This window comes from Somniosus microcephalus, chromosome 7 (assembly GCF_052327205.1).
Source record: "Somniosus microcephalus isolate GS21.2 chromosome 7, FLI_Smic_1.0, whole genome shotgun sequence".
NCBI classification, from domain to species: domain Eukaryota; kingdom Metazoa; phylum Chordata; class Chondrichthyes; order Squaliformes; family Somniosidae; genus Somniosus; species Somniosus microcephalus.
Genome location: NC_140993.1, coordinates 152,018,493 through 152,025,982, shown reverse-complemented (window position 1 = coordinate 152,025,982; position 7,490 = coordinate 152,018,493).

The following is a 7,490-nucleotide window of genomic DNA, read 5'->3' as shown; positions in this document are numbered from 1 at the left end:
GCTGGGAGAAGGAAGAGCATGAGCAGCATCGACCACCAGTGCCCCTAGCTGCCAGAGCTCGGAGAGCAACTCATCCAAGTGCGCTTCACATGAATCATCGCTCCCAACCCCAATACACCAACAATCTTGCAATCCTTTTCACCACCATCCTTATCACCACTATCCAATTGCTTTCCTTCAGTCCAGCCTCATATGTCTTGCTCTCAACTGTCTACAAATAAGAGCACCAAAGCCAAATCCGGAAAACAGAAACTTTACTTCAGTAATTCACTTCAGATTTGAGTAAAAGTTAAACTGGAATAATGAAGAATCAACTTTGTGCAACACTCTAGTGCCTGGTTTGTGTGATCAATTACCTATCCTAGTGGTCCTACATTGTGTATTCCCAGTGGCTACAGCTTGGGAGGTGGAAGGCTAATGAGCTTCCGTGAGCACACTTCAGTTTGCCATGGTGGGCGACCTTGAACAGCTCTGGATCTTAACGGCCCGGCTACAAACTGCAGCGTGGGCTTGGGCAGTTTGTGGTTGACCGTATCAAAGGCTACAGACAGGTCTAGAAGGATGAGGAGGGTTAGTGCACCATGGTCACAGCCACAGCGTACATAATGTTGATTAGGGCCGTTTCAGTCCTGTAGTGGGGCAGAAACCTGATTGGAGTGCTTTTAACATTATTATTTTTCCATAAGAAATAGAAGCGGGAATAGGCCATTTGGCCCTTCGAGCCTGCTCCGCCATTCAATAAGATCATGGCTGATCTTGAGCTCAAAGCCACTTCCCTGCCCGCTCCCCATAACCCTTCACTCCCTTATCTTGCAAAAATCTGTCTATCTCCACCTTAAATGTATTTAATGACCCAGCACCAATCCCTGTGGCACCCCACTACTTACCATTTGCCAACTGGAAAATGACCCATTTATCCCGACTCTCTGCTTTCTGTTAGTTAGCCAATTCTCTATCCATGCTAATATATTACCCCCAACTTCGTGAGCTCTTATCTTATGCAGTAACCTTTTATGTGGCACCTTATTGAATGCCTTCTGGAAATCCAAATACACCACATCCGCTGGCTCACCTTTGTCCACCCTGCTCGTTACATCCTCAAAGAACTCCAGCAAACTTGTTAAACATGATTTCCCTTTCATAAAACCATGCTGACTCTGCTTGACTGCATTATGGTTTTCCAAATGCTCTGCTACTGCTTCCTTAATGAAGGACTCCAGCATTTTCCCAACGACAGATGTTAGGCTAACTGGTCTATAGTTTCCTGCTTTCTGTCTCCCTCCTTTTTTAAATAGGAGTATTACATTTGCAGTTTTCCAATCCACTGGGACCTCTCCAGAGTCCAGGGAATTTTGCTATATTGCAACCAATGCATCCACTATCTCTGCAGCCACTTCTTTTAAGACCCTGGGATGCAGGCCATCTGGTCCAGGGGACTTGTCGTCTTTCAGTCCCATTATTTTACCAAGTACTATTCCCTTAGTGATAGTGATTGTCTTTAGTTCCCCCATCCCTGTGGCCCCTTGATTGTCCATTATTGGGATGTTGTTAGTGTCTTCTACCGTGAAGACAGATACAAAATATTTGTTCAGAGTCTCTGCCATTTCCCTGTTCCCCATTATTAATTCCCCAGTTTCATCCTCTAAGGGATCAACATTTACTTTAGCTACTCTTCCTTTTTATATAACTGTAGAAGCTCTTACTATCTGTTTTAATTTTTCTTGCCAGTTTACTCTATAATTCATCTTTTCTCTTTTTTTAGTCATCCTTTATTGGTTTTTAAAAATTTCCCAATCCTCTGGTCTCCCACCAATCTTGGCAACATTGTATGTCTTCGTTTTCTATTTGATACCATCCTTTACTTCCTTAGTTAGCCATGGATGGTGCTCCCTTCTCTTAAAATCTTTTTCACTGGAATATATTTTTGTTGAGAGTTATGAAGTATCTCCTTAAATGTCCGCCACTGCATTTCAACTGTCTTACCCTTTAATTTATTTTTCCAGTCCACTTTAGCCAGTTCTGCACTCATGCCATTGTAATTGCCTTTGTTTAAGATCAGGACACTGGTTTGAGATACAATTTTCTCACCCTCCAACTGAATTTGAAATTCAACCATGCTATGATCATTCTTTCCTAGAGGATCCTTTACTATGAGATCATTTATTAATTCTGTCTCATTACACAGTACCAGATCCAAGATAGCCTGCTCCCTGGTTGGTTCCATTACATACTGTTCTAGGAAACCATCCCGGATGCACTCTATGAACTCCTCCTCAAGGCTACCATGGCCAATTTGATTTGTCCAATCAATACGGAGATTAAAATCACCCATGATTATTACTGTACCTTTTTTACAGACCTCCATTATTTGTTGATTTATACTCTGTCCAACAGTATTGCTACTGTTTGGGGGCCTGTAGACTACGCCCACCAGAGACTTTTCCCCCTTATTATTTTTTATCTCCACCCAAACCAATTCTACATCTTGATTTTCTGAGCCAATATCACTGCACTGATCCCATCCTTTACCAACAAAGCCACCCCACCTCCCTTTCCTTTCTGTCTATCCTTCCAAATTGTCAAACACCCTGGAATATTCAGTTCCCAGCCCAGGTCACCTTGAAACCACGTCTCTGTAATGGTGATCAGATCATACCCATTTGTATCTATTTGTGCCTATCTTGTTACAAATGCTGCGTGCATTCAGATATAGAGCTTTTAACTTTGTCTTTTTACAATTTCTCCTTGTTTTGGCCCCAGTTTCTGTTGCACTCTTATTTTTAAACATTCTGTCCCTTCCTGCCACACTCTGGTTATTATTTCCCCCATCTCTATCCTGCTCTATTGCTTTCTCATTTCTAATTGACTTTTTAAATTCCCGCTCACCTGGACCCTCCCCCCCCCTCCCCCACTATTTAGTTTAAAGCCCTCTCCACAGCCCTAGTTATTCGATTCACCAGGACTCTAGCCCCAGCATGGTTCAAGTGAAGCCCGTCCAAACGGAACAGCCCCCTTTTATCCCAGTACTGGTGCCAGTGCCCCACAAATCAAAACTAATTTCTCCCACACCAGTCTTTGAGACACTCGTTCATTAGGAACATGGGAACAGGACAAGGCCATTGAGCCCATTCTGCCTTTCAATTAGATCATGGCTGATCTAAATAGTTAGAGTGTACAGTTATATTTATTTGGGAACTTGAATATATAGATTCTATACAGACATATCTTTCTGTAAGAGCATAAGGCGTTAAGCAAGAAAATGTTATTTGACCCACTGATCCCGCTCCTTTTCCAGACCATGTACAATCCATTCTATCTGCTGAAGAAAGCTTTTGCAGTTTTTCCTTGACCTACCAATAGTTCAAAGTAAATTTAAAAAAAACAGAAAACCATCTTGCTGCACAATTTTTCAGTAACTGGTTCCTTTCCGTAACAACATTTCAAAGTGGATGAACCCAAGTCACCTATATGTGGCACCATTAAAGGCTGATCTTCATGTCTACAGCTTCTCCATCCACAAAAATGTGTTCTCTCTGCCAGGTTAGTGGAGGATGAAAGGAACAGTTGCCAGATGGAAGTCAGACACTTTCCCACAGCAAGAAAGAGAAAATAAGAAAGTAATTCATACCAAAGTCTCTCAGCTGGCTCCACTGTTGGCTTTTTGGCTGGCCCATGGTCTGTGGTGCAGCAGGACTAAACGTCAAATATTATGCACATCTTTAAGAATGCTTTCTCTCAGCAAAAGCAATTCAGTCAACATTAACAATAGTAAATCTAATAAAAGTAAATACCTTTGGTATTCATACAGCCTTAGTTGTAGATGGAGAAAACTTTAAAAGATTAAACCACAAAAGTGATGTGAATGAAGAAAAAATGAAGAGATACTGGTGGCAACTTACAACTTTTACCCGAACTGGGCACAGGGTCAGCAGAGTGGGTACAGCGTCTGTCCAAAGGCAACGTTGGCACTTCTCAGGTCGGGCTTCATTTGAATGCCACCAGCAAGCTGCAGCAGGGTGCCGAATGGGCAGTGGAAGGGTGGACAATTGGCTTGCTCCCACGCTGAGCTGGCTGGCAGTTTAGGCTGGAGGGGGGAGCTGATCCCAGAGGGGGTTGAGCGTGGGCTGGCAGTGGCTCACAGTATTTTTGTGGAGCTAGGTGGAGCACTCCTGTTTCTACTGGTCCCACAAATATCTTCCCAAAATGCTTTGTGCGCCATTTCTTCAGCATGTACGGCACATACTCTGCCTGTTAGTACCTGAAAATTGCAAACAGGATCCTATAAACAATGTATTTAAGCAGCCTCCTGTCAGAAACGGGCAGGCAAGCTGTTTACCGATTTACAGGCTCACTTTGGGCATCAGTGGGGCAACTGAGGTACCCCTCGCCCACCTCCCTCGCTGATTTTCAACTGCTGTCCATCCATTTTTGAGAAAAGAACTGGACGGTCAACAGTTGAAAATCACCTCAATTAATCTGAGATAGAGGGTGAAAACTCTCTGGTATTGATTATCTTTCTCAACTGAAAAAGATTAGAAAAGTAACTCACCCATAGTGATTTCTCAGTAGTGTACAGGGCCCTATTTTCCACTCTTCCACCTGGTGCAAGCACAGGAAGACCATATCCAACTTTTATTTTTACAAGATTAACTCCTGAAGGTACAAATTGGAAACTTAGCCAGGTTAATGCACTGCATATTTATGTTTTAAATGATTTACATATGTTTGTAGAGATGTACGCATACAACATGAAAATGCCAAGATTTCTGCAATTGCCTTTTTAGTGCACAAATTTGCATATGAACAGCACAAAAAGAGAGGAGTAATAGGCCTAGAAATTGGAAGTGTTAGCGCTGGCCGTTAAGGCCCGTTTCGGCAAAAAAAAGGTGGCTGTCTCATTTCCGCCCACTCTGTGGATCCTGTGGCGGTCACCATTTTCGGCTGATCGGCAATGTCTGTGCTCGCTAGGAATATCTAGATCATGACGTCAGTGTGTGATTAACTCACCACCACCTGACGCCCGTTCTGCCATTTTGGAGTGCACCGCTCAACTTACCGGCCTGTAATAATTATGACCAGCTGACCAAGCATTCACAAGCAGGAAGGAGCCTCCAGCAGCGCTATTTAAAGGGATCATCAGCAACAACTTGCAGCTGACATATTTGTTCGTTTGGCTCTGTGGAGCTTTCTGCAATTCTAGCAGCTTTCTAAACTTCTTTCAGGGTCCTAAGGTGACAGGGAGTGCTGTTGCAAGTGGAGAACACCTTCATTCTTATTTAAAGGCTTCTGCTCACAACACTTGCTCAGTCATGGGGGATCTACTGGCAGTCCCCATCGCACTCGAGTATCTTCGGGAGAGGGCGCGGAGGCAGCGAAGAAGAGGAGATGATGTGCACAGAGGGAGGAGGAAAGCCAGGAGGGTTCTCACAGTAGGCCTTACCCACCTAGGGTCTTTTGAGAGCACTTCTCTGAAAGCCACTTAAACGAGGAGCAGCATATCAGGAGGCACTGCTTCACCAAGGAGGTGGTCACAGAACTCTGCCACCTCCTGTAACCAAACCTGCAGCCTGAGAGCAGGGCAACCATGGCTCTCTCAGTGGCCCTCAAAGTCACCGTGGTCCTCAATTTCTTCGCCAGCGGATCCTTCCAGTCTACAGCAGGAGACATAGCTAACATCTCCCAGTTCGCCGTCCATCGCTGCATCTGGGAGGTCACTGAGACGCTCTACACCAGGAGAAGGGATTACGTTGACTCCACTCTGAGCAGGGTGAGATGTGGCTTTGCCAGGATAGCGGACATCCCCATGGTGCAGGGTGTCATCGACCGCACCTACGTGGTTTTGCGGGTGCCGTATAACAATCCTGAGATGTTCCGTAACTGCAAAGGCTACCACTCACTTAATGTGCAGTTGTTATGCAACCATGCCCAGCGCATTCTGATGGTCAATGCCCGCTATCCTGGGAGGAAGCAGGCAGCAAATCCCCCTTCCGCATGGGCTATCCATGAACGCCTCATCAGACTCCGATTCTAGTGAATGAAACCCCAGATCCCCATTGTTCACCACATCCCCAGCAACCACATCCCCCTCATACCATCCCTCTATCATGGAATATCACAGCATCCTCCTGAGCACAAAGCTGAAATGAGAGCCACCACAAAATAAGCATTCCAAACAAAATTAATAAATTTAAAACTATTCAAGTTACATTACAATATCAACTGATCACCCTTGAGCAATCCCTTAGAGCCTGTCATTCGTGTGCCCTTTCCTACTCTGGTGTTCCTACACAGTGCTCCCCAAGTGGCTGCAGCATGGCTGGTGGAAGGCTGCTGAGTTTCCCTGGGGGGAGACTTCAGATGGTCTTGCAGGGTGACCTCAACCAGCTGTGAACCTAGAAGGCCCGGCTGTAGACTGTACCACCTTAGCATAGGCAGCAGTCTGGGTTGGCTGGCTGACAGGCAGCGGCAAGGGCAATGGAGGAGTGGCAGTGGTGGGAACAGGAATGTTGTCATCCTGACAAAGGATAGCAGGTTCCTGCTCGACAGACCCACTGCCACTCCCCTGGGGCGGCGCCTCAGCATTCCTAGCAATCTGTTGGAGGAGAGATTGCTGGGCTGCTGCGACACCCTGCAAGCCCCTTTTGACACTGGTAAACCCAGCCACGGCAGCAGTCTGAGCTTGCGTGGCAGCAAGCCAAGACTGCAGTAGAGCAGTCTGCACTTCCACTGCAGCACTGAGATGTTGGGCTGCTTCCGCCAGTGCTGCAATGGAAGCCGCGACATTGCCCATCACATGCAGCATCATGTCTGGGTGGACCAGGTCACTCCTGGAGTTGTCCATCATTTCCATCCTGGAAATCATGGGTTCCAAGCTCTGTGCAAAGCCCCGTCCAATGTTGGAGCCGGACTCTGCCATGCTCCTTGACATTGACAAGAGGCTCTCTGGCAGGCTTGCCATTGCACCTAGCATTATATTATAGTGTGCATGGCCATCACCCTTCTCCTGAAGGCCGCCCCATCGAGGTCATCATCTGAGTTATGTACAGCAGAACTTGCCCGCAAACCCGCCCTCCAGGGAGCTGACCCATGAACTACCCTATTCCCCTGGGCTGCTGCAGCCCACTCATGCCCGGTGCCTCACCCTGTGCAGATCCTGCATCTACACTAGCCTCTAAATTCCGCGCAGTGCCAGTTTCTGAGCTGGTGTCTGCGAGTGTCAGATGCAGTGATGATGTACCTTCACTTCTGCTTCACTCTCCTCCATTACTTTGGGGACAGTCTGTGCGGGTGACAGATCTTGGTCATCTGAAAGCAGAAAGGCACAAGAATTGGGTTATGGTGAGGGGAAGCAGGGAAAGCAAGACATCCATGCATACAGCATCTGCAGCTTGTAAGTGAGAAGAGATTGTGGGATGAGGGGGAAGTGAGATGTGAGAAGAAAGATTAGGAATGACCATACCGTTATTGTCCCCAAGGGCTTCAACTTGGCC